This window comes from Emydura macquarii, unplaced genomic scaffold, assembly GCF_026122565.2.
Source record: "Emydura macquarii macquarii isolate MOO-44397 ecotype Brisbane River unplaced genomic scaffold, CSIRO-AGI_Emac_v2 contig_1119, whole genome shotgun sequence".
Taxonomy (NCBI): Eukaryota; Metazoa; Chordata; order Testudines; family Chelidae; genus Emydura; species Emydura macquarii.
This window is the reverse complement of record NW_027131256.1, coordinates 21,226,209-21,250,566: the sequence shown is the minus strand read 5'-3', so window position 1 is coordinate 21,250,566 and position 24,358 is coordinate 21,226,209. Positions and strand designations below refer to the sequence as shown.

At 46.1% G+C, this 24,358-nt stretch overlaps 1 long non-coding RNA gene across 2 annotated transcripts in view; it reads right to left on the bottom strand.

Annotated features, from left to right (window-relative positions):
- LOC137151922 (uncharacterized) overlaps positions 1-16,580 on the bottom strand; it is a 75,667-nt gene extending 59,087 nt beyond the window's left edge. For both annotated transcript variants that reach the window (XR_010919409.1, XR_010919408.1), the window contains exons 1-2: positions 16,483-16,580; positions 15,948-16,036 (exon numbers count right to left, since the gene is read on the bottom strand). This is a non-coding gene — a long non-coding RNA (uncharacterized lncRNA). The remainder of the gene's footprint in view (positions 1-15,947; positions 16,037-16,482) is intronic.
- Between the last annotated feature and the right edge of the window lie 7,778 nt (positions 16,581-24,358).

The following is a 24,358-nucleotide window of genomic DNA, read 5'->3' as shown; positions in this document are numbered from 1 at the left end:
TGCATAGGATATTTTATGGATAGTTTTAATTTTCTGTATCTCACTAGCTCATTCCCTTTGTATGCTGCACTGTGTTTATCTGCTCAACTGCTGCATTTTAGTTCTGTTCCTCCTGTACCTTATTTTCCCCTTACAGACAGCCGCCACATGCCCAAACCTCTGAAATTTATAGTATGTCAAAGGAGCTGAGCTATAGGATATCAACTCTTCTGGGTTAAACCATATATTAACCTTATCAGGTAGCATTGCACCTTTAAATGTTACTCACACAGCTGTGGATAGTTTGTGTTCTTCTCCTCTCCTGCTAATCAGTCGCTTAACAAACAGCACTTGGCCCTCACCTATTCCCCTTTTAATGTCATGCTCAGTGGAACCCTATACATTACCCCTCTGGCTTCTGTCATAAAGTAGGTATTTGGCAAAGTACTTTTATTTTCCCTAAAATTGTAGTTTTAAGAAGTGTCTTGGCCTGTTCCTTATGTGCACATTCTATTAAAGAGTTTCCACACTGCATTCTTTTATCTCTTAATATATTTCTGATACTTCACCTAATCTATTCCACTGTTTTCAAAGGATAAACATCTTCTGCTATTGATTTGAATTATGTCAATTCTTTTCCTTACTCTCCTTTTCCATTCCTGTCTTCTCTCTCTTCTTCAGACAGAGATATTTCTATTTCTTTTTTCTTCTCCCTAATATTAAGCCATTCTTCATCCCTTGCTTTTTCTCCATCATTTTCCAATACAACTTCCAGCCTCTCCCTCTCAGCCTGTATTTCCAGCTCTGCTAAGCCAGCCAGAAACCAGCCCAAACCACCCCTTAGTTCCCAGACCCAACTCTCAGTTTCTCCAGCCTGCATGCATAGATAAATAGATCACTTCCCAGCTGAACTTCATCTTCCATTTGGCTTAATGGAGCCCTGGCTCTGCTCCAGGCACAGCACATAAGGTTAGCTGACCTAACAACTGTTCTGCCTTGTTACGTTAGTTAATATAATTCAGCCAAATTCATATAAATGGGTTTAAGTCCTCTGAAGTCAAGAGCTTTGGGATTGCTCACACTGATGCTGGAGTTGTATGAATGACTGCAATCCCGGCTGTGCAGAACTAACCCCTGCAAAACAGCTGTTACAAGCTGTTAACCCAAAGGGAAACCACACAAATCTGCCTCAAAACAATCTGCACCCATCCCAAAAAGCAAACACCTATTTGCTGTTGAGCTTTAACTAAAAGGTTGGTGGGACCTGTCACCATTGCAGGGCTAGCTGTACCTCTGTGCCCTTCTGGGTCTGAGTACGTGCCCAGGCTTCATGCTTTTACCTCTCCTGGGGTGGAATTGCACAATGCTTCCACTCTTAGGCCTCATTTACACTTAAAAGTTAGGTCCGCATAGTTAGATTGGGCAGGGACGTGAAAAATCCACATGCCTGAACGCCTTAGCCATGCCAACCTAACCCCCAGTTTAGAGGCAGCTATGTCAATGGAAGAGGGCTTCTATTGTTTGGTGGTGGTGGTGTTTCTACACTGACAGAAGAACCCATCCAGTAGGTTTAGGCTGCATCTACACTATGGGGTTATGATGATATAGCTGCAGAGACATAGTGTCCTAGTGTCACCATGCCCTTAGATCAGGCCTGGTGTTGCAGTACCATGGGTATCAACGGAGCTTACTCTGCTGGTCTGACTCTGGACTCCTGCAGTTTGTGTCTGTGGTAGTCCATGACCAATGGTATCCCGTGACCTGACAGACTTCTTAACAATTGTTAATTGTAACAATAGGAACAAATCATTAAGGATGAGGATTTTAAAAGCAGTCTGCATGCCTGTCTCTCTTACCCAAGGCTTACCAGCCTCTGGTGATAAACTAGGCAGTCTTAACTTCAGACCCGTCAGTGGAGGTCTGTACCTGTTTCCCTTGAACAGCGACCCCCCACGCTCCATCTCTTGAGAGAGGCCCTTTTCAAAATGCCAGATTTCCTTTGTTCTTCTGGGTTTTGGCCCTTCTGGACAGAACTAATGTTGCAGGTTGGCTGAGGAGGAGGTAAAGTCTTAAAGCCAACAGTCCTGGCACAGTTCCTTAACACCCACCTAGCATTTGCTATGAGGCAGCTTATCCTGAGCCATTCTTTCACTTCCTTACTGTTTTTTCTTATAGCCCTCATTAAAATAAACAGATATTTTTATGCAGTAAGCATCCCAATAACCAGCTCAACATTCAGCATTCGTAAGTATTGCAGAGTAGCTCCAAATCCATCACAGGACACATTCAAGATTCATAGAAAAATAAGGATTTATTTCCATGTGGGAGCCCAAGAATAGCTGTATGTTGCACAGTGCAGAAGTGCTAGCATGACCAATGCACCAAAGGGGAACAGGGAGGTCAGAAGCTAATACACAGAGAGGTAGCATTCACAGAAAGGGAATGTATTCTTGTGGGCACAGAGCAAGACTAAAAGCTGGAAAGAGAAAGCTCCCCTCCTTGAAAATCTTCTGTGATCCCCATACGTTGCTTTCCATTGAGAGTCCAGTCCTACAGTCCAAATTCTCAGGCCTAAGTGCTGCCTCCTGGTGGAAAATCCCTATGGAATGATAAGTGCAAGAGGAAGTCTCCGTGGTTCCTCCTACCCTCCCCCACAAACGCCATTTCAGCAAAGGGCTTTTAGGCATATTGCAATGAAATCATAATGGTTATATTCCAACTGAGGGCCAAATTCTGCTCTCAGTCACACAGGTGTAAATCCAGATTGACTCAACAGATGTCAATGGCCCTACTCCGGATCCACACCAGTTCATCTGAGAGCAGAATTTGGCCACAAGATAAAAGTTTCACAATGTCAGCCTTGTCCTTCTCCACCCCCACTTACATCTTGTCTTTAGCTGAGGGGATTTTTCACAGTGCCACACAGAAAGAAAAAGCAAAAACATCTGTCTTCACATTAACCCAAAGGAAAACATGAGACAGAATTTTCCACTTCAGCCAAGACATCTTCTTAATACTATTCAAGCTGGGAGCTTCCTCAGGGCTTTGTTGTCTTAGTCAGAGAGGAAAGCTCTAAAGGTTGAGTTTGAATGTTAAAATTTTTTCTTTGAACTCCTAAGATTTCATGGTGTGTGTGTGTGGCTCCTGCTAGAGACACTCATTTGAAGAAGAAGAAGAAAAAAATAATAACCCTATTCCCTCTTGGTTTGTGTCACCGCTTGATTCTGCTGTACTGCAGTTTTACCAGGAAAATTATTGGGGGGGTAGCGGGGAAGGAGAGTTAGACAGCATTGCTCTGACAGCGGCTTGTCAGCCCTGTTCTTTTAGTGTCAGGGAAAGAGCTGCATTTCATGTCTTCAAAGCGCCATTCTGACACCCAGAGGGAAAGTACGTACACACACATGCCCTACTTCCTCAACACAGATACAGCTATTCACCCACACAGCCTATCCTCAACAAACAAATACAGCCACACACTCACTACATGCACACCCACTTCCTCACAAACACCTACTACACACAGTTGCACACCTAAAGAGCTGGATTATTCTTTAAACCTGTGTCCTCCTTGGAAGCTCACCACTGGCAGTTCCCAGAGCTGTTATGTCTGAGGCAGGCAATGTGCCTTACTAAGCATTGGGGAAGTACACACGAAAGTGTGCAGTAGCAACAACTGTTGTAGGGTGCAACATATGCTCTCAACCTCCACAATGATTCAGCATCATTGGTTGGTGCTGAGGGGGAGGGGGAGCTGGGTATAGTTCTCACATATCCCTGAGAAGATATATGAACTCACAGTCCATAGAAAATAGTAGATTTTTAAACAGCTATTGACTCAAAGAGGCTTACACACAGCTCGAGTACCAGCTTTGTTCTCTTTTGTTTGCCTGGAATGCTACACAACACAGAGACATCTAGTGGCTGAATATTGAACTACAAGTGAACAACATACCATTACCTTCCTTGTACTCATTTCAGACATCTTGCACATATACATAATACAGTCTTTAATTACATAGCCCTTTGTCCCCATCTACTTCCCCTCCCCCTCTGCATTTGAATCAAGGAGCTGCCTCCTTCTCATTGTCTACGCCTAGCATGTAGGGTATCAAAAACCCAGGCTAGCTACGCTCAGTTCCAGTGCCTGACCCTGGCATGCTCCCCAGCAGCCTAGAGCTCCAATTGCAGGGAAAGTCCTGCTGATCCTCAGGTTGGAGTATGCTGTGTGTGAACAGAATCTTTGGAGAATATAGGTACGCACTAACAAGTCTGTAAGCAGGTGCTACTCCTGGGGGAATTCTGTGCCACTGCACGAGTGCAGAATTCATGGCACCTGCAGATTTCTTTGCTTCCTCTCAGAAAATGACAGGGTAGAAAAGGGAAGCAGCAAGAGTGGTCACGTGCCCCACCCCAGTCATGCAGGTGGGTCATTTTGGGCACTTGGAGTAGTTGGGCGGGGAGGTAAATCATTGGGGGGCAGGCTGGGGATTCCCCCGCTGGTGACTCCTACTCTGCACTGGGCTCAGATGCTAGTTCCAGCTGGGCTGGGGAGAATGGGACATCCTCTACCCCTGCAAGGACCAGTCAGGCCAGGGCTGGATCTGACCCACCCCAGAAACCTCCCCAGCTGCAGGAATCTCTGGACTGCACCCCCCATGCTTCCTGCCCCCATCACTCCTAGCCAGAGAAGGAGAAGTACAGTACAAGTAGCTGCTCTCCCATCCATCCAACCCCTGTGCATCTGGACCCCCACATATCTGGACCCTGCAGAGCCTCACCCCTGAATCTGGATCTGTACCCGCTGCACCCAGATCTCCCCCACCAAGACGCTCTGCACCTTTCCCTGCATCCAGACCCCCCCGCCAAGCTCCTCCTCCCTGCATCTGGATCCCCAATCCTGGACCCAGACCACTCCCTGATGAGCCCCCCCACTCGAATCCCCACTGATGAGCCCCACCCCCCTGCATCTGGACCACCCTGACAAGCCGCCCACACCCGGACCCCCACCTCACCAAGCCCTACTCACCTAGCACCCAGACCCCCCCACTGAGCCCCACATACCCCATACCTTCTGCTGAACCCCACTGCCCAACACCCAGATCCCCTCCTAAGCCCCAAGCACTTTTACCTGGACCCCCCTGCAGAGTCCCATTCCCCCTGCAACCAGAACCCCTCAATGAGCTCCTGTGCATTCAGATCCCACCCCCAAACCTGGATCCTCCACTGAGCCGCTTGCACCCAGATTGCCCCACATAGAACCCACTCTCCCCACACCTGGATCCCTCCACACTAAGCCGCTCCATACTGCCAAGCTGAGCCTGTTTGCCCCACACCTCGTCTGGAGGTCAGGGCTGGGCGTGCGAGACTCTGTCCCTCTTGCACAGCCCTTGCACTCTGTCAGGGTCAGGTGCAGTTTCTCTGCTGAGTCTGTGTCCTGTGGAGAGGTGTATGTGTGGAGGGAGGGTGCTGTAGGTGATCTCCCACCCTACAGGTAGCTAGAGGCCTGTGCTCCCCAGTGCCGTGCTGGAGCCTCCACATTTATTTATTAACAAATAAAATATGCAGAGTTTTAAAAATATTCTGTGCAGAATTTTTACTTTTTTGGCGCAGAATTCCCTCAGGAGTAATGTGCAGACTGTATTTTTTTCATAGGCAGATCATTTGGCCAAATTTGGGTGGATTTTCACAAGGACATCAAGAGGCACATCCCTGATACAGAGGCCACTGCCATCCAGAATTTCAAATCCTTCTTCAAGGCATGGGGGCACTAGTGTTTGTCAAAAAAAATCATGACAACTTTGTAACATGGGCAAAATAACATTTCCCCCCAGCATAGTTCTCAAAAATGACTGAACAGTTCTGGCTGAAATTTAAAAAATTCAGCTTGAGGCAGACACCTGGCATGGAAACTTTCAGGCTGAACCATTACACTTCGGCTAAGTTATAAGCAACTGAAAACAGGTTCTTGTAATGGGAAACATCAGGCAACTTTTATAATAGGTGGTGCTGCCAAACTCATTTATAAAATACACACACACACACACACACACGAATCACTTCATTCACCCATGAAATGCAGCCATTGCTATGGTGGAAGACAAGAAAACAGCAGGCCAGCATATTGCACAATGGTGGGTGGGAGGATAGGTCTGCTGAGAACCACAGGACAGTCTACTTTTCTTGTGAGAAGAAACATGGGATCACTGATGGCTATTCAGAACAGACAGCACCTCTGTCTTCAAGGATGAGACTACAAAAGAAACTCCATGGGACTCAGTTTACTTTATCTTGGGAGGACAAAGTGCTGAGTCAATCTTGCAGTGATATGAACCTATGGTTCCAAAGAGTCTGTGGCTTACACCACACAAAATCTGTCTGATTCTCCTCCACTTACCAGCCAAGAGCTGAATTTCAGAATTCGGCTTCAGCGACAGCCACTGATGGTGCCAAAGCAGAGCATTTTCCTGCACTCTTGCCCTGATTCTCAACTGCTGCCCTTCGCATACAGCTCTAACCTTGAAGCCTGGGAAATCACCTTCAGAACTGCTTTCTTCTCAAGGGTAATAGCTTCTGCATTTTAAATACCTTTACCTGTAAAGCCACCGATTTCTCTCTCCCTCAAAATTAAAACACATAGAACCAAGGAGAATCCAGGTGGGTGAGGTAATATCTTTTATTGGACCAACCTCCATTGGTGAAAGAAAATTACACAGACCCAAAGAAGAACTCAGCATGGCTTGAAAACTTCGTCTCCCTCACCAACAGAAGTTGGTCCAGTAAAAGATATTACTTCACCCACCTTGTCTCTCTAATATCCTGGGACCAACATGGCTACAACAAAACTGCATACATAGAACCAAGGAGTCAGCATTTGTGCAAGACCTTTTAGGGCTGGTGGAAACACGGACCCAGTTTGCAGCTAGATTCAGGTGGTCATTCACTGGGTTTCCCAGGCAACCAAGGTGCTTAAGGTCTGGGTGGCAGTTACAAGGAGTAATAGCTTTTTGAAACCAAAAATATACATATTTTGTCAGTTAATGTTGGGACTTCTCTTGAGACAGGCAGGTGGATCAAAAGGAAACTCAGTGCAGGGCTGATTAGTCTGTATGTAAATAGGAGAGGTTGGTGACTACAATCAACATACCCTGGTACCTTACATTGTTTTTCTAACTTCTTATAAGAAGTTTTCTAGAATCGCCTTTCATCCAGAACCTTAAAGTGGTGTGCAAAAAAGTAATTAAAACCCAACACATCCCAGGAGGTGATCACATACCGCAGCAATGAACACAGTCTGAACACCTGGGAAAGAAGGTTTACAGTTGGGGAAACTGGAGGCTCCACGTGGATGTGACTTCCCTCAGGCTGCCCTGTGAGCAAGCAGCAGATCCAGGATTAGAATCCTAGAGTTCTGAATCACAGGGTGTCTCTTAGCTGCTCAAACCAAGAGATAATACGGATTCCCTGGCTAGTCTTTTCTGTAATGTTTGGTTAGTCTTAGGGCCAAATTCATCCCTATGCCGGAGCCGAGCTCAGCACAGGGAGAGAGATGCATGTGGTGACAGGGGGTTTACAAAACTTTTGTGCCTCACCTAAATTGGGCTGGCTGCCGTGTGCCTAGCTACCACAGCTCCTAACAGCTGTTTTGGTAATCAGGAGTAACTAGGACACTGAATGACCCTGACCATATCTCCTTTCTGCTGACCCCCCCCGAAAAAAAAAAAAAAAGTTCCTACAGAAGGTGGCCGAGAGCCAGCTACGCCAATCAGGAGCTGCCTCCGAGGTCAGGAGAAAAGTGGTTTATCAAAGTGAAATTTCCCTTCTAGTCTCAAACAGTTACATGGGTGCAAAGATCCGACCTCTACGCTGCAGTAACAGGTCTACTCATTTCTTCCTGGAAGAGGTACAAAGGTGTGAGGTGCATCTCACAAACCAGGAAAGTTTCTAAGACAAGCCGCTGGTGGCAGCTACATTGAGCATGACAGACAAAGCACTGTCGTAGTGTGGGCAGAAGGCAGCTGTAGCAACCAAACATCTCCATGTTCATTCATAATGTTCCGTCTTTTGATACAATTGAAACATTTCAACTGACGTTAAACAACATTTTTGGAATTTTCTTTTCTGGGAAAATTTAGAAGTTTGGTTTGACCCAGGACAAAGACCATTTTCAAAAAATTTCCAACCAGCTACAGTTAAAATGCCGGGGATGTCAGAAAGCTGACTGTACTGAGCATGTGAAGACATAGCACTATTGAAAGTGGTCAGTCTCGGTATGAACAACAAACAGGTTCAGCTCCCTGTTTGCTGTGTAATAGGGAAAGCAGTTGGGAATTCTTACTGTCTTCCATTTAGCCTATTAAATGCTCTGGCCAGTGGCACTACACTGTGGCGTCTGAAACTTCTCCTCGGAAATAACTGGGATAACTTTAACAGTCTCCATCAGAGAGGCTGTTCTCATGATATTTCAAGATGGTAATGAAGAGCCAGAATTCTCACCAAAGAGCCTGTTCTCCAAGGATTTCCAGCCCATTTTAGAGACTCCATTCAAGGTAGCTATGAGGCCCTGAACAGCCTTGGATCTGGGCTGGTTTGGACAGAGGTTTGGAGGCACATCCCAACAGTCTAAGGGGAACTCTGAACTTCTTGAGGTTCACCCATCACTAGTTGGAAGTGCTAGGTGAGAGGTAGATGGTATGGGAAAGAGAGATTCATGCCTCTCCATACTGTCCTCAATCTGCTGGCTGCTTAAGGAGACACATTAGTGGACTCTGAAGGGAAGGGAATCATTTATGTCTCCTCAGCAAGATGGAAATTGAATCTAGTGTGAAGCCAGTGGGTGGAGCAAAATGAGGAATCCTGAGGGAAGCAAAGGACACCTTCCCCCAAGTGCAGGCAGGAATCCAGGAAAGAACACCAAATGCCTTTACAATGAGTCAAGGTGAGCAGACCCTGGATAGGCACCTTAATATCAGAGTAAGGAGGGGAGAGATTTTTGTTAAGGGCATGGCCAGGGTTCCCACTGGAGAAGTGGAGTAGGATGGGAATGGATCAGGTCCCACATCCTGACAGCTGCTGCACAGATCACATCAAAACCAGCGAACGACCTAGGAAGTGCAATCTCCTTAAAGCTAGGCTCTCCAGTTGGTAATTAACTCCTGCTTAGTGGCACAGGCCTTAAAAAAAGTCCCTGTCACATCCGATTCTGAGCATCTGCAAGACCTGATAACCATAACCTTGCTAGAGCAGCTTCAGTACAGTCAGGCGGCAAAGTAAATGGCTCAGCAGCAGCAGCAGCAGAGAATGATCGTTCTCTCACTTGAGTTCAGAGCATGGCATCCAGGCTGGAGGAGCTTTTCATAGATGTTATAAAGTGAGAGGCCTGTAAGGCTGTGTCTCCTTTGCAAGGTGCCAGCTGACTCGGGCTTTCAGGGCTTAGGCTAAGGCTAACCCTCACCATCCACTAGCAGCATCAGCCTGGAAACCAGGGAAACATGGTCCGGAGCCTCTCTAGACTCAACCGTTGCCTGGTCACAGTTAGAGCAGCAGACTGGAAGACAGGACTATTGAGTTCTTTTCCTGCCTGCCAATGACTCACTGTATGGTCTCAGGCAAGTCACTTCGACACTCACGTCATTTATCCCCATCTTACAGAGCAGGACAATGATCCGTATCCATCTCTGTATAGAACTTTGAGATCCCGATGAAAGACACTAAAGAGCAGTTATTTTTATTATAACTTCTTCAGCATCATGTTCTCCACTGACACAGCAGGAGCAGTAGGTGGCATCAGCAGATTAGCTTCCTGAATTATTGCCATCCTCCACCATGAGCGGTTCCAGGGAAGATGGAGCAAGCACTCATTAGGCAACGTGCTGATTCCTTCCTCTGCCTCTCTACATTTCACTTACTCTTATCTCTAATCCTTGGCTGGCTTTCATCAATAGCGCTTCACATTTTGGAGATTTCTTCTTCCTCTAAAGTACAGTAACTATTTCTTTCCCATAAAAGACCTCTCTTATTTTTAGATCCCCCTTACAGTGGTACTTTTAGGCCATCCAGATTTTTTGGACCCACTCCTCAGCCCCTCTGTGTTTTTTCCAATCTCAGCCCTACTTATGCTCTCCTCACCCCCATAGTTAGGGATGGGTGAGCTGGTTTGGGTACAAGAAGCCCCCTTGTCCCTACATCTGCTTTGGGACTCAACTTCAACTCAAACATTGAGGCTCAAAGAGGTCTTTCAGGGTTTCCAGCCTGGAGTGGAACCACATGTGAGAAAGCACTGTGGGCAAAGCTGGTCTCATGTTAGCTATTTCCAGTCACCTCCAGATGGGGAGTTAGGGGAAGAGGAAAGAATGGTCCTGCCAGGCTCCCTACTGTCCCTTTCCCAGAGAAAGGGAGCAGGCCTCTAAGACTGACTCCAGGATAGAGTGCAAGAGAGGCTCTCTAGAGCACCCCAAAAGCAGGAACTGTTTTTCAGACTGCCCCCTGAATAAACCTCAAGTAAGTAACAATAGTGAGCCAGGGAATCATAGAATCTGCCAAGGGGGAGGAGTGGAAATTCTTGAGGTTCCTTCTAAGGATTTGAATAGACAGAGGTTCACCTATCACTCATATGCCTCTCCCCATCCATTCTCTTCAATACTGCCTTTCCTGGGAAGTCTCTCTTCACCCCCCGACTCTCTGTAGTCTGGTTTTTCCAACAGTCGCTCAGTCTCCTGTCCTGACGTGGCTGGTTGCTAGAAAACCTATTCCCTTCCTTCCACCTCAGCTTTTTTTTGGGGAGTGGGGGGGGGGGAGGGCAAGCTATGGTAGCATCTTGCTTTCCATCTTTGTGCAGCTTGTTGCTATAGCAACAATCCACCTTCATTCCCAGGGCAGTTTGTTGCCATGGAAGCATTTTCTGTTCTCTTCCGTGTCTAGCTAGTTGCTATGGCTCATAAGACTACAATTCCCAATCCTCCCAGTGACAGCGTTCCTCTTCCTGTTGCTCTTCCCATTTCCCCAAACCACCCACAATGCTGTTTGTAGCCTTCCTGTTCCCCAACTCTTCTTCTTGGCCCTCCATGGCTACTCTGCTCCCTCCCTCTCAAAATAATGGCGCCAAGGTGCCCACATGTGCTATGGCTAGTTTATGCTTTATCTTCCACTTCTTATCATGATGTTAGAGCAGCTGCCCTAAGCTAGATTCACTTGCTGTGTAGAAAACACGAGTGACCCCACCTAGCAGAGCATGGTGGATACAAGCATATTAGCATTAGCAAGAGCAAGGGATGCTAATGGTATGACCAACGACTTCAATGGAAATGGTACAAAATGTTAGGTGCTTCAAGGCCATATGCAGGGAGGCAAGTCAAGCCTTTCTGGATCTTCTTGTCATCCCAGGCCCCACACATCTACTTCTGGCCAATTGGCAAAATGCCCATGGGAAGCCACCTTCTGAAACAGGTTTGTAGAGGAAGGAAATACATTGCAGAACAGTGATAATGCTGTAGAAAGAGTCACTGCAGGCAAGTAAGATACAAGTGAACTTTGCAATACATGCAGTGCTGTTTGCCCAGGGAAAGGGCTTTCAAGGAATTTGCCATTTTGGCCCCAGGAATACAGGCCTTAACAAAGTTCCTGCTAGCATGGTGGCACTATGGTGGATAGAGCCCTGGGTGTCCCTGCAGTGCAGTTACCAGTGGCACAAGACAGTGCTCTCACAGCAGACTTAAGGCAGATTATGGTATGGGATATCAATTGAATAAAACTATACTTTTCTTTCACTAGCTTATTTCTTCCAAATATCTCAGAACATTTTATGTAATATTTGCAACAAAACAATCCCGTGTAATCTAAATGCTCATCTTATTGTATATGGCAACTACATACTGCCATGACTAGTATCCCAGAAACACCAAGGTAAATTTAATGTAAGAATTGCCATACTCAATCTGACCAACAATTGCATGTAGTCCAATATCCTGTCTGACAATGACCATTTCCAGATGCTTCAGAGAAAAGTGCAAGTAACCCGAATATGAGAATTTTCTTTCTAACCCCATCATTTAGCAATTGATTCATGTCCTGACACATAAGGGTAACAGGTGCTATAGAAATACATGAAAATTAAATTCTGTTTAGTACCTTTGCTATTTGTTGTTCTGTTGATCACAGAAATGAGATCTAATAGCAGTGAGTTGCACAGATTAGTTACATATCAAATAAAATAATATTTCGTTCCCCCTTGGTTTTGTGGTATTAAGAGGGTAAAGTGTTGGCCCCTGATTTACCTTCTCTATTCTGTTTATTTTGCATAGCTCTATATCCCCTCAGTCTTCTTTTTAGACCATCTGTCTTTTCACTCTCTCTTTATATGGAAGTCTCTTCATGTCTCATGTCATTTTTGAATCTCTGTATATGAACCTCTTCTATTTCTGTTCTGAGGTAGCATGATCAGTACTGTGCATAGTATCTCAGATGGGGAGGGTGGGGGGAGGAAAGGCACCCCATCAATTTATGTAGTAGCATGACAATATTTTCAGTATAATTTTCAATCCCCTTTCTTATATGTCCTGTCATTTGTTTACTTTGAGCCGAAGTTTGCATTGAATAGTCCACAAGGATGCTCAGGTCTTAATGAGTATTTACAGTTAATTCAATCCTAATGAAAGGGATGCATCACTCACATTTTCTCTCCAAACATGCATTACTTTGTGACTGACACTACTGCATCTGCCATGACAGTGTCTATTCCCTTAACTTGGTTAGGTCATTGAAGTCCCTCTAGTCTTTTCTGGTCTTCACTAACCTAAATAGATGGTTGCAGTGTTATTGTAGCTGTGTTCATCCCAGGACATTAGAGAGACCAACTTCTGTTGGTCCAGTAAAAAAAAAATATTACCTCACCCAACTTGTCTCTCTCAGTAAATGTGTTACCTACTAATTTTGCATTGTTCCCCCTTTTCCTGAACGTGTCAGACACTGGATTCACTGTGGAAGCTTGGCTGCTCAGAAGTAAGGACTACCCTCAGTGTGAATTCACACAAAAAGGGATCTAACACTAGATCACTTCATAATTGTCTCTTGTGCCTGTCTTACAAACACATGAGGGAAAACAAGAGACCTGACAACTTACATGAGGTCACACAGGAAGTCTGTGGCAGGGTAACCAGATGTTCTAAGTTCCAGACTACCATCCTACCAATGGGCCATCCTTCCTGCCTGTAGTCAGTCTTCATGGAAGAATCTACTACTCTCTGCTGTCAAATAACAGTGGTGGCTTCTGATGTGTACATCCATCCACAAGGGGCTGGGTTGAGAACCACCAGGATCATTTCACATAGACCAATAGATAACAGAGGGCAACGCCTTTTAGTCATTATCAGTGAGAACTGGAGTTGACCCAGAGACCTAGAGGTGCAAACCGGTATATTCCATTACCAGTCCCCTGAGCCATTCAGGCACCGCAGTACTCACTCAGTTTCTCTTTTATACAATGACAGCTGACCCATTGCCCTTGTGCAGTCACCTGCCATACTTTCAGACCTGACATGAAGCAGCATGCCCAGCTGGATCCCCTTGTCTGACTTCAGAGAGCTCATGGTTAATGAATCGAAGACATTTCCAGCGAGTTCTTTTACATTCAGTCACCAACGTACTGTGGCTGGCATGAGCAATAAGGGACCGGCCTGAAAGCTAGTGTATTATAAATGATTTATTGGTCTAATAAACAGTCTCAAATTATCCACCTCCTTCCCTTCCCCCTCGCCCCAAGGACTAATACAGCTACTGTACAAACATTTTGTGCCTCACATTATGTAATGTTACAGAGAAGAAAAACAAGTATATAGTCCCCCCGAGATTCTCTATGGCTGACAAGTTCCCTTCCCCCATCTACCCAGCCTGACTGTTAAACAACAGCCTTTGAAACCATGGCAGACACATTTTAGGCAGATCTCAGACAGAAACAGATTGCTCCACTCTCTGTCATGGAAAACATTTTGCAGCTATTCTGTTCTTGGTAATGCTTTTTTCCTCAGGCATCCCAGAGAGCACATTAATTACCTTCCTTTCTCCCCCCGCCCCCCAACCCCAGCCCTGCAGTTGTGCTCTCTGTTAGGGGTTTATTTGCCAGCTCCTCACTATGTCTTGCTTTGCAAAAGCTAGAAACAAGGCAGGCAATCCTGAAAAAATAGCCTCTCCACATTGTAGAGCACTTACTAGCGGAACATTCCTCACGTGTAATATGGTGCGCACCTGGGGCACTTGCTGTTCATGGTGTGTTCCATTGTAGTGTTGCACAGGGAGAGGGGGATGGGGTGAAGAGAAAGACATTGTCATTTGTAGAATTTTGTCCTACTAGATCAGATTTGTGGTCCTCCTAATCTCATATCCTCCCTCCTACCCCACCAGACCAGATATTTAGTCCATCTAACCCAGCCCTCCCTCCCCCCCCCCACTCCTCATCCTGCTGGGTAAGGCCTTTGGTTAATCTAGTCCAGTATCCCATCATCTACCGTCCTGATGTGGATCATGGGTCCATCTAGTCCAGAGCTTGCCTCTTGTCTTCTGTAATACTCAACACTTCAGAGGAAGGCCAAAACTGTTCCTAGGAGAGCTACCCAAAGGAACAATCCTGTGCATGGATAGAGGATAAAGTACCTTGCATCCCAACTTGCCACATGCACTCATCTAATGGCCTGAAACAGTCTTATGATTAGAAAGGAAGTGTTTAGTGGTTGAAGCACAGAAGATTCAGGAGAACGGGTTCTCTTTCCAGCTATGGTGCTGACTCACTCGAGCAAGTCACAGCCTCTGTGCCCAAATTTCCCCTCTTGTAAAATGGCAATAATACATTTACTTCAGATAGTTTGAGAGAATTAACTTATTACCATTTCTAGGTTGCTTTGAGATCCTCAGACCAGGATATAATAGAAGAGCAGAACATTATTACTAGAGACTCTTATCCTGAATGCTAAGAGGTAGGATAAGGTGATCCAATGCCAAGATAAGAACTGCCCTGAATATGTGCCCCAGATTTAACCATTTTGAGCTTTGAAAAAAAGAGCTCAGATCACTTTGTTTTCTCCTCCCTCTGTGCAATGTAGCCTTAACTCAAACTTTAGCCAAAGTGCCAAAACACTGAGACAGCCTGTTCCCTGTGGTATTTCCAGCTCAGCCAGGCGGTATAGGTAATGTCACGGGAAAGGCAGATGCTGGGTCTCATGAGTGCAGTTTGCTTACCAAAGAGGTTTGGACAAATCTGTGTCAAAATCCAAAGTCCAGGATGTTTCTCCAAGTCAAATTTTGGAATAGGGTCATTTTGTGACAATAGGACCAACAGATGCTGCTTACCTAGCTGAAAGGTGACTAAAGTGCTTTGAGACTTATGAACTCTTAAGTTATGGGTACACTATGGAGTCTATGCTGGCATAGCTACGTCGACACTGTCTCTTAGCATAGATGCAGCGTATTTCTGACAGAAGAAAAGGTTTTGGTGGCATAGGAACACTACCTCCCACAATGACATTAGCCGTATTGGCAGAAGCACTTCTCCATCCATAAATCTGTGTCTACATGGAGGTTTTGTCGATATAGCCATGTCGGTTGGGGGGCTGTTTTTTCACATGCCTGACCTATATAGGTATGCCAACATCACTTTTAAGTTAGACCGAGCCTTACTCTGGGAAAGTGTCAAACCACTTCACCATTATGAAGAAAGGATCAAACATTCTTTTGTTTATATAGTCTTGCACTGTCTCAAGGTTACCATGTTTACATGCTAATACTCTTTGGGTGAATACAGCTACTGAAAAAATCTGGTAACGATTCTTCTGAAACAGCCTAGAGTTTTCGCATGTCTGAACTGAAAGGCACAGAGACCCAAGGTGACTGCAAGGAGGTCTTCTACTCTGTGTGTGTTTCATACATGTCCAGCCTTCATACAGCAACCACAGAATCTCAGTGTGGTTTGTGACTTTTTTACTTACCTTTGCTCTGAAGGGATACGGCCGTGTGTCAGTTTCCCTCTCAGTGGCAGGATAGTCTAGCTCTCTAGCTAAACAAAGGACTCCACCTCCTTGGGGTAAGAAGAATACAAATAAAAGAAGAGTCCAAACAAGGGTTGAAAACCTTCACGCAGTTTCTTTGGTGGTTTACAACCCCCGCCCACACCAAGTTATAATAGTCTCTCTTCTCCCATTTGCTACAGGGGAGCAGAGGGAAGCATTGGGCAGAAGCCCCAGTCTTGGGCCCTGAAAAGAAGAAAACAAACACCTGATGCTTTTCCCAAGCCCTTTATGCCACCTCTTGCCCTACTTGCTCCAAACTTCTTCTCTCCCTCCAGGATCCCCTCAAAAACAGCCTGAATACCAACTTTCCATCCCTGGGCTTTTCCTGTTCCAGCCCCCTGATTCTCTATGAGGCTTTTCCAGTAACTAGCCATACTCCTCCTAGAGCTCTAACACACCACCCCCCCCCAAAAAACCCCAACCAAAAAAACCAAACCCTACAACAAAATACTACCTCTCGCTCAGTCAGAGGGAAGGGGTTGCTTATATCCCTAGACATGCCTTCCCAGCATTCTTTCCTGTAGCCTCTAACTCCCCCATCTGCCTTGAAACTGCTCTGTTCTGGTCAGAACTCCTAGCACAGACAGAGCAGTGCTGGGTCTGTAGACTGCCTTAAAGGACCAGCACATCCTGTTACCCTGTAGCCCTTGTATTTCATCTTTCCCCTCCCCCCTCTCTCTACCCCTTCATTGCATCACCTCTGAAATTGGTTTATAAGTTCCTCAGGACAGAGACCATGTCTTTTCATTTGAATTAGATGGTGCCTAGCAGACATTTGGGCAAATTGTTTAAATAACAATAAGTGGTGGTAAAGAGAATGTAACTGTGTTTCCCAGGTGGTTAAATCACCTGACCCAATAACGCCACTAAGAACTGATTGCCCAGCACAGGTACACACTACCTGCTTTGCCATGTTTACAAATGAAATTAGTGTAGGTAAGAGCTGAGGTGTTGGACTGGAACCAAAAGTGTCCTGTTTATCCACAGAGCAAATATAGCAGGTGCAGCCTTCTGCCACACATAGGCCTCAGGATTGGTAGAATTCACCTGATTTGTTGGAGGGGGGGGAAGGGAAAGAAACTTAAATTCCACCCACCCTCAGAAACACCTGATTCCTTCCAGACCACACACCCTCTTAACCCAGTGCAGGCTGCAAGAGGATCCTCCCCCAGGGAATGTACATAGTGGGGGGTGGGTTCTTTCTCTACTTGTTCTTGAGCCCTGATCAGCACTGCCTGTGTTCCTAGATCTCATCACTCATCCACTATTGATATATCGACTCCTACCTCCGAGCGGGCCATGACCACCCACTTGTTTAATTTTCAGATGAGCACCTTCATGGTTTCTCTTCTACTGCCCTCATGCATGGGAAGAGCTCCCTGTAAACATCCATAAAGCTATTTCATTATCCACCTCCTTAAAACCTCTTCTTTTCTGTGAGGAGCACAAAACAAACTGACACCAGTTAGCCAGCTGGTGGACTGAGCCCACCGCCCATCCTGCTAGCCAATATGGTCGCCCTGTTTCCTTCATCTGCGTCCATCTGTTTTGTCTCTTGTCTTCTATTTACATTGTAAGCCCTTTGGTGAGAGAACCATCTGTCTGTTCTGTACTTGTACAGCACCTAGCGCAATGGGGTGCTGATCCATGACTAGGCCTGTGAGGCACTATGGTAATACCAAGTAATAAATAATAGTAATAATTCAATCCCTGTCCACTCTCTCTCTTGGCTCCCCATCATATTGTACGAAGTGGGGGAAACGCTGCTGGAGAACCAGATACAGTGCAGCTGCTGCTTAGTAGCCACAAGAGTGGACTCTTTTTGGACCTTTCCCCCCACGGGAAGGGGGAAAGGAACGCAGTTGAAAGGCGGTCAGTTCAAGGGCCGAATTCACCCTTGTACTGTAGTCTTTTACATTAGAGCACTTAACTGCTAAACTGGTACAAAATGCTACCCATCCAAGACGGTAGTATATTACTTTCTTGTTGTGCTGGTGTAAGTTGACTGCGAAGGTGCCAGGTGATGGAGAATCAGGTCTAAGAGCAAAGGACAGACAGCACAGCATAGCAAGATGCTCCCACTTATCACAAATGGTCCCTTTAAAACTGATGATAGAGGGCAGCTATACCCACCTACATTCATAACTGCCTCCAATAACAATGGGTAAGCCCATGAGCTGACCAGTTCAGCTAAAATGATCAGCTATGAAGGAGTTAACAATGTTGAGCTTTCTCTTGTTGTTAGGCTTCAAATTCAACAGCAACTGAGGTGGATAGGCCAGTTCACACCTCTCAGAGCTATTGTTTCAGGCTGTCTGCAGACTCAGGCATCCAAATCAGCACCTATAGGCAAACAGCTCTGTAAATCCATTTCTGAGCCCTCCCACTAACCCCTACTGTGCCTTATTGCTTAATGACAGCCTTCTGGCAACTCTCCTTAAGAGTTGGGTTTGTAGATATGGAGCCCAAGGAGGGCATGGGAGATTTTCAGCTGAAGCACCTTTAATTGGCACAAAATGGAATAATAGTTCTGTAAACAGATGCATAATAGAAGCTGTGGGGTGTTTGTTATAATATGCACTTCCATGTTTATGCACTTACAGGGAGGGAGTCAATCATATCCTGCTCATCTTGGTCTCCCTCCCACCTCAGTAGCAAAGGAGTGTTTGCCTGCATTCATATTACCGAGTGTCACGCTGAATTATGTCACCTCATGTGATGCTATTCAACCTGCTGAATAGCAACAGAACACAATGCAATGAACGCTGAGCACAGAGGCACGCCATGCCTCGCTACAGGCACACAGCCAGATTTGCTACCCACAAGAGGCAGGTATTCCAGCTAATTGGTCTGCTTTGTGACAGCTGGAATCTTAATGATCACTCTCCTTTACATAACCCATTTGATATGAAACCCACTACAGCAGACCTGGGAGAGCTACTGCACCTGCAAGCTCTGACACTATTTTATTATTAGTAGTGTTATTATTTATTTGTATTACAGTAGGGCCCGGAGGCCCCGATCAGAGTGCCATTGTGCTGAGTGTTGCACGCATATAGCTTGGGATATTACTTTTAATGGAAGCTGAGTGTCTAAACCCCCTAGTTAGCTTCGATAGTCAGCCATGAATAAAAGATAGCCCCTGGCCCATGAGTTTACAGGCTGACTTTCTGCCTTCTCCTGCTAAAGTCCCACACCCTACATAAGGCACCTCCCCAGAGTGTGCCTATCCATTCCTGGAAGGTCTGCAGCTCTGAAGTCAAGTAGGACTTCCTTTATTTCCATTTAACCCCCCTTCAAGAAGTCCAAGATATGCTGGTCTTATAGACATAGCCTCAGCATAAAAAAACAGCCTGGAAATCATGGCGCCAGTTTAGGGAAACCCATCTCTAAATTGATTGGGAACTCCAAAACTGGAGCAGGAATCAAATTAGTATTTAGGCTCTGATTCTCCACTGTGATCCTCTCCCTTTACATTGCTCCAGTAGCATAAAAGGGGGAGAAAGCTGATGCATGGATGCTGGGGAATGTCGCAGTCTCTGGGTCATTTTAAGTGTGCTGTGAGAGCCTCCTCAAATCTGGCCTGAGCACATGGGGCATATCAGGGGAGGGAGAGGGCATTCTGAGGGAGCAGACAACGCACGCTGCACTCTGGCTATTCTCTGCTTACCATGGCCCCCATATAGGCCTCAGGAAGCAAAGCTGTAGCCCTGAAGTTCCTCTAATTTACACCAAGCCGACCCCAGGATCACCGAAGAATACCGGAGGCAAAATGTGGCCAACTGAACAGCACACAGCAACGCCACACCACAGTTTAAACAAGACGTGAGACACACACACTGGGTCCCAGTATAGGTGTTTATTATTTGTACAGCACCGCTGGCATGCAGTGCATAGAAAAGACAGGGCTGAGTCCTGAGGAGCTCAGTGTCTAACTCAGACAGAAGCAAGAAGAGATTGCAACAAACAGAAGAGGTGAGGTATTGGCTTGCACGTGAAATGGCAGTGGGATTTGATGTAAAATGAATGTAATTACACACATTAGCATTTGTACCAGGACACCAGGGCTAACACCATTATGCATCAAATATTTACTGTGGGATTGTAGTGAATACTACGAGGATGACCAGAACATTTCCTGGTGAGATACAGTAGCACCGGGCCCCTCCTAGCACGCTGGAGCACTGCTCAGTACTGCATCAAAGGGAAGAGTACCACCTACCGAATCACTAACGAACATCCCCTAGCACACTGGCTTTGCCCTGGCTGTCTCCCACCCACCCCCTCATTAGCTTATGAGCTCTAACCAGCACACAGGATGCGGTGATTGAACAGCTGCATTTTCTGGCATTTTCCCAAATGTAACTCAGACTCTTTTGTGGCCCCCCCTCGCTCGAGAGATCTCCTCTCTCCCTTTAGAAAGGTCAATTGTGTATGTGCAAGTAAATACAGCTGATCTGGCTTAATTTCTAATGGTTGCCTGTATAACAAATGTCCCATTTTGCACTCCCAGGGTACACTCTCTGGGACTATTGGACACCTCCATAGTGCTGACCATTTGCAATGTTTAGGAGGTCCATCAAGCAAAAAAAAAACGCTGACCTGCCAGGCTTCTGGCAGGATGGACTTCGTAGGGCTGGGACTTTCAAGGTGACCCAGCAGGAGAAGGACAAGCTGCTGACACGGGGGAAGGGAACCCAAGGTCCATTCAAATGGAAGTTTCCATAGCTTCACCTGTCCATGACCCTCAGCTGGGATTGTGCATTCAGATTTCAGCCAGCTAGTTTCAGCATGGAATAAATGAAGCTCACTGGATTCAAAGAGACATTCTCAAGGGTTTCTTTTAATCTCCTCTATGTTTGTAGTGATGACCCCATAAGAGTTGTGAGCAGCATTCCTTTCCCCCTCAGGTTTTGCTCTCTTCTGTTCAGCAAGCATCGATTGCCACCCCCCCCCCGTGTTTCTCTAACGGAGCTTGAAATTATAACACAGCAATTCAGCTTCCTTTTGTGTCTGCCAGGATGTCAGGGGCACAGCACTGGGAATAAGGCTCACTAGCTAGCTTGTCTTGGCTCTCCAGCAGCACTTACAGGGAGGGAGGTTACCGTACCACACTCTCTTTGGGCTTCAGCCCATTGCAGTGGCAAAGGAGGACTCATTTCCCATTCCTGTTAGTGCACCCCGTGTCATGCTGAATTATGTCTCCCTGGGTGACGCTATTCAACAAGCTGAATAGCGCCAGAACATAATGCAATGAACTACAATCACAAAAAGCATGTTGTTCCTCATTGCACACACAGGTGGATTTGCTACTCACAAGAGGCCGGTATTCCAGCTAATTGGTCTTGTCTGAGATAGCTGGTATTGTAACGCTCACTCTTCTTTGCGTTTTCTGCTGCCGTAATTGTAGCCAAGTTGTGGCAGACCCTGAACCTGAGCCCATCCCCAGATGCCTCTCCAACCACCTGTGCCCCGGAGGTTTGTAGCTTTGAAACCAAAATATTGTAGGCCCTACATAAACTATGGTCAGTATTGTCTTTTTAAAGTTATAGTGAAAGACTGGGGAGAAGTTTTCACTGCAAATCCTGAAGGAAATTCCCTAGCCAGCTGAAAGGTCAGTCCTTTAAAAATGTTTGATGATGAATGACAGTGTATTGTGTGAGTGTGCAAAACTGTCCTGGACTCTCTGTAACACCTGAATTCCCACCTCTGAGGCTCTGCACCTGACAACATTCCCACCTTCCGCACTGCCCCGTCCCCCTTTCTATTCTCTTCCCTCTCTCAAAGTCCTGCTTCAGCTCCAAAAATCTCCCCCTGATGCAGGACCCCTAGCTCCCTTTCCTCACACTCACAGGATCCTAGTGCCCTCCCGCTGACTTAGTAGCTGGTATGGCCTTTGCTTCTCTCATTCCCTTGGAGATGATGTCTGTGTCTGCCCTCTTATACTGCTCACTCTCCCTCCTCTTTTGTCCTGTCACTCATTCTTTTTGTGCTCTCTTGTCTATTGGCTGCCAACTCTTAGCCCTCTCTATCCCCCATGTCTGGTGACGGAAAGGTCTCTATAAAGTGCTCTCACAGCGCTTTGAGCAACCCTCTAGTTCCCAGCTATGACTCCCTCCCCAAATCCATTGCTTCACCTCTGGTCTCATCCACGGCACCTTCAGAGGATACCCCCCTGGCTCGCCTCAGTATTTTCCCCCCTTTTAAACAGCTTTACTTCTCCTCATTGCCTAACTCTTATGCCACCAACTCTTCGTTACCTGTGATTCTCTCTGACTGACAAACCCTCATTCAAGCCCTACACTCCAGCACAGCTCCTTCTCCCTTTAAAAACCACCAAAATGCCTACTACCCTGAAAAGCCCTCTCTTTCCCTCCCTGCCTCTCACCCACAACTAACCCCTCCATTCTTGACTCCTTCACCCCAGACTCAATCTCTGAGGGCTCCTTGCTAGCTGTCTTTACTAGGCGTCATCTCTTATGTGTTCTCTCCACACCTCTCTCCTCCTTTCCTTCCTTCCCTCTCCCTTACCTTTTGTTGGCCTCTCCCCCTGCCCCCTCTGGCTCCTTTCCCTTTGCCTACAAGTTTGCTCAAGTCCCATAACCTGAGAAAAATTTTCTTTGGCCCCATTTGCCTCTCTAACCACCATTCTGCCTCCAGTCTCCCCTTTAGCTGCAAAATTATAGTGTGTGTTGTCTACTCACATTCCTAGCCTTTCTACCCTGCTATTTCTTGCTGGGCTCTCAGAAACAGCTTCATAGAGAAGGGCACTGCTTCCCCACCCCAAACATTTTCAAGCAGAAGGAAGACACAATGGCCTTTGGGCTTTCCAATGGCCTATAACTCAGGACTGTACATATTTGCTAATGGCTGACTAGACAACCTCCCTCACGTTTGCGTCATTGCAGTTCAGATACTTCCTTTTAGCCCACAGGATGAATGGAAATTATTAGGACTAGCCATAACAACTTCTGTTAATTGCCCATTTTCTTTTAATGATAGTTATGCCTGTCAGTGAGTGTGCAGTGTCCTAAGCATGAAAGAGGAGGCAGTATATGTGTGTGTATATAATGGTCACCATCTTGGCTGACATGAGGGATTGAAGCAGGAGCTGCCAGAGTTAAAAACATGAGCCTCTATGGCTTGAATTAAAAAGCCAGCACCTCTAGCAGTGAGCTGTAATTGACTCACTTGCTGGGACTCAGGCACAGAGCAGGAAACATAACATACACTGACCCGGCATGATGTTGGATGTTTAAAAGATGACCATGCATATCATTGTTGCTACCACTGTTATATAATTGCAACAAATCTTATACCGTAGCATGTCATGTAAGGTAGCAATGGAAAAGTTACAATCTATCAAACATGATTATCCTGTTTGTATGCATGTATCATCTTTGTATCTGAAGTTCTAAATATTAACCACGTACCTGTATTTCAAATGTGTTTGCTCCTAGGGTAACAGCCACATGGTAGTTTGTATTCAGTCTGGCCAGCACATTGTGAATGGACCATTCAAGTTGATGGCCCATTAAAGGACACTTAGCTCACACAATAGATCATAGAAGAAGCCTGTCCCCGCCCTGTGAGCCTTCTTGGGGACAGTTTAGCTAAAATATGGGTGATGGCTGCTCCTGACTCATCAAAGCATGCAAGAGCATGTGACTTGCTCATGTGACCCTGGACTCCATCTTGTGTGCCTGTAATTTTCCACAAAAACTAAGACTGAGAATATTCCCACCACATGGGAAAAAGTATAAAAGGCCCTGAAAGCATTGCCATTTTGCCTCTTTCCTGTTCTGATCTCTGATCTATGGACTTACACTAAAAGGAGCATACTGACTATCTCATGCACTGCTACAGACTGGGGACCAACTGGCTAAGTAGCAGTTCTGCAGAAAAGGACCTGGGAGTTAAAGTGAATGAGAAACTGGATATGAGTCAGCAGTGTGCCCATATTGCACTGCATTAGTAAGAGCATTGCCAGCAGATCAAGGGATGTGATTATTCCCCTCTATTCAACACTGGTGAGGCCACATCTGGAGTATTTTGTCCAGTTTTGCCCCCCACCCCAAATACAGAAAGGATGTGGACAAATTGGAGAGAGTCCAGCAGAGGGCAAAGAAAATGATTAGGGGGCTGGGGCACATAACTTATGAGGAATGGCTGAGGGAACTGGGCTTATTTAGTCTGCAGAAGAGAAGAGTGAGGGGGGATTTGATAGCAGCCTTCAACTGCCTGGAGAGGCGTTCCAAAGAGGATGGAGCTAGGCTGTTTTTAGAGGTGGCAGATGACAGAACAAGGAGCAATGGTCTCAAGTTGCAGTG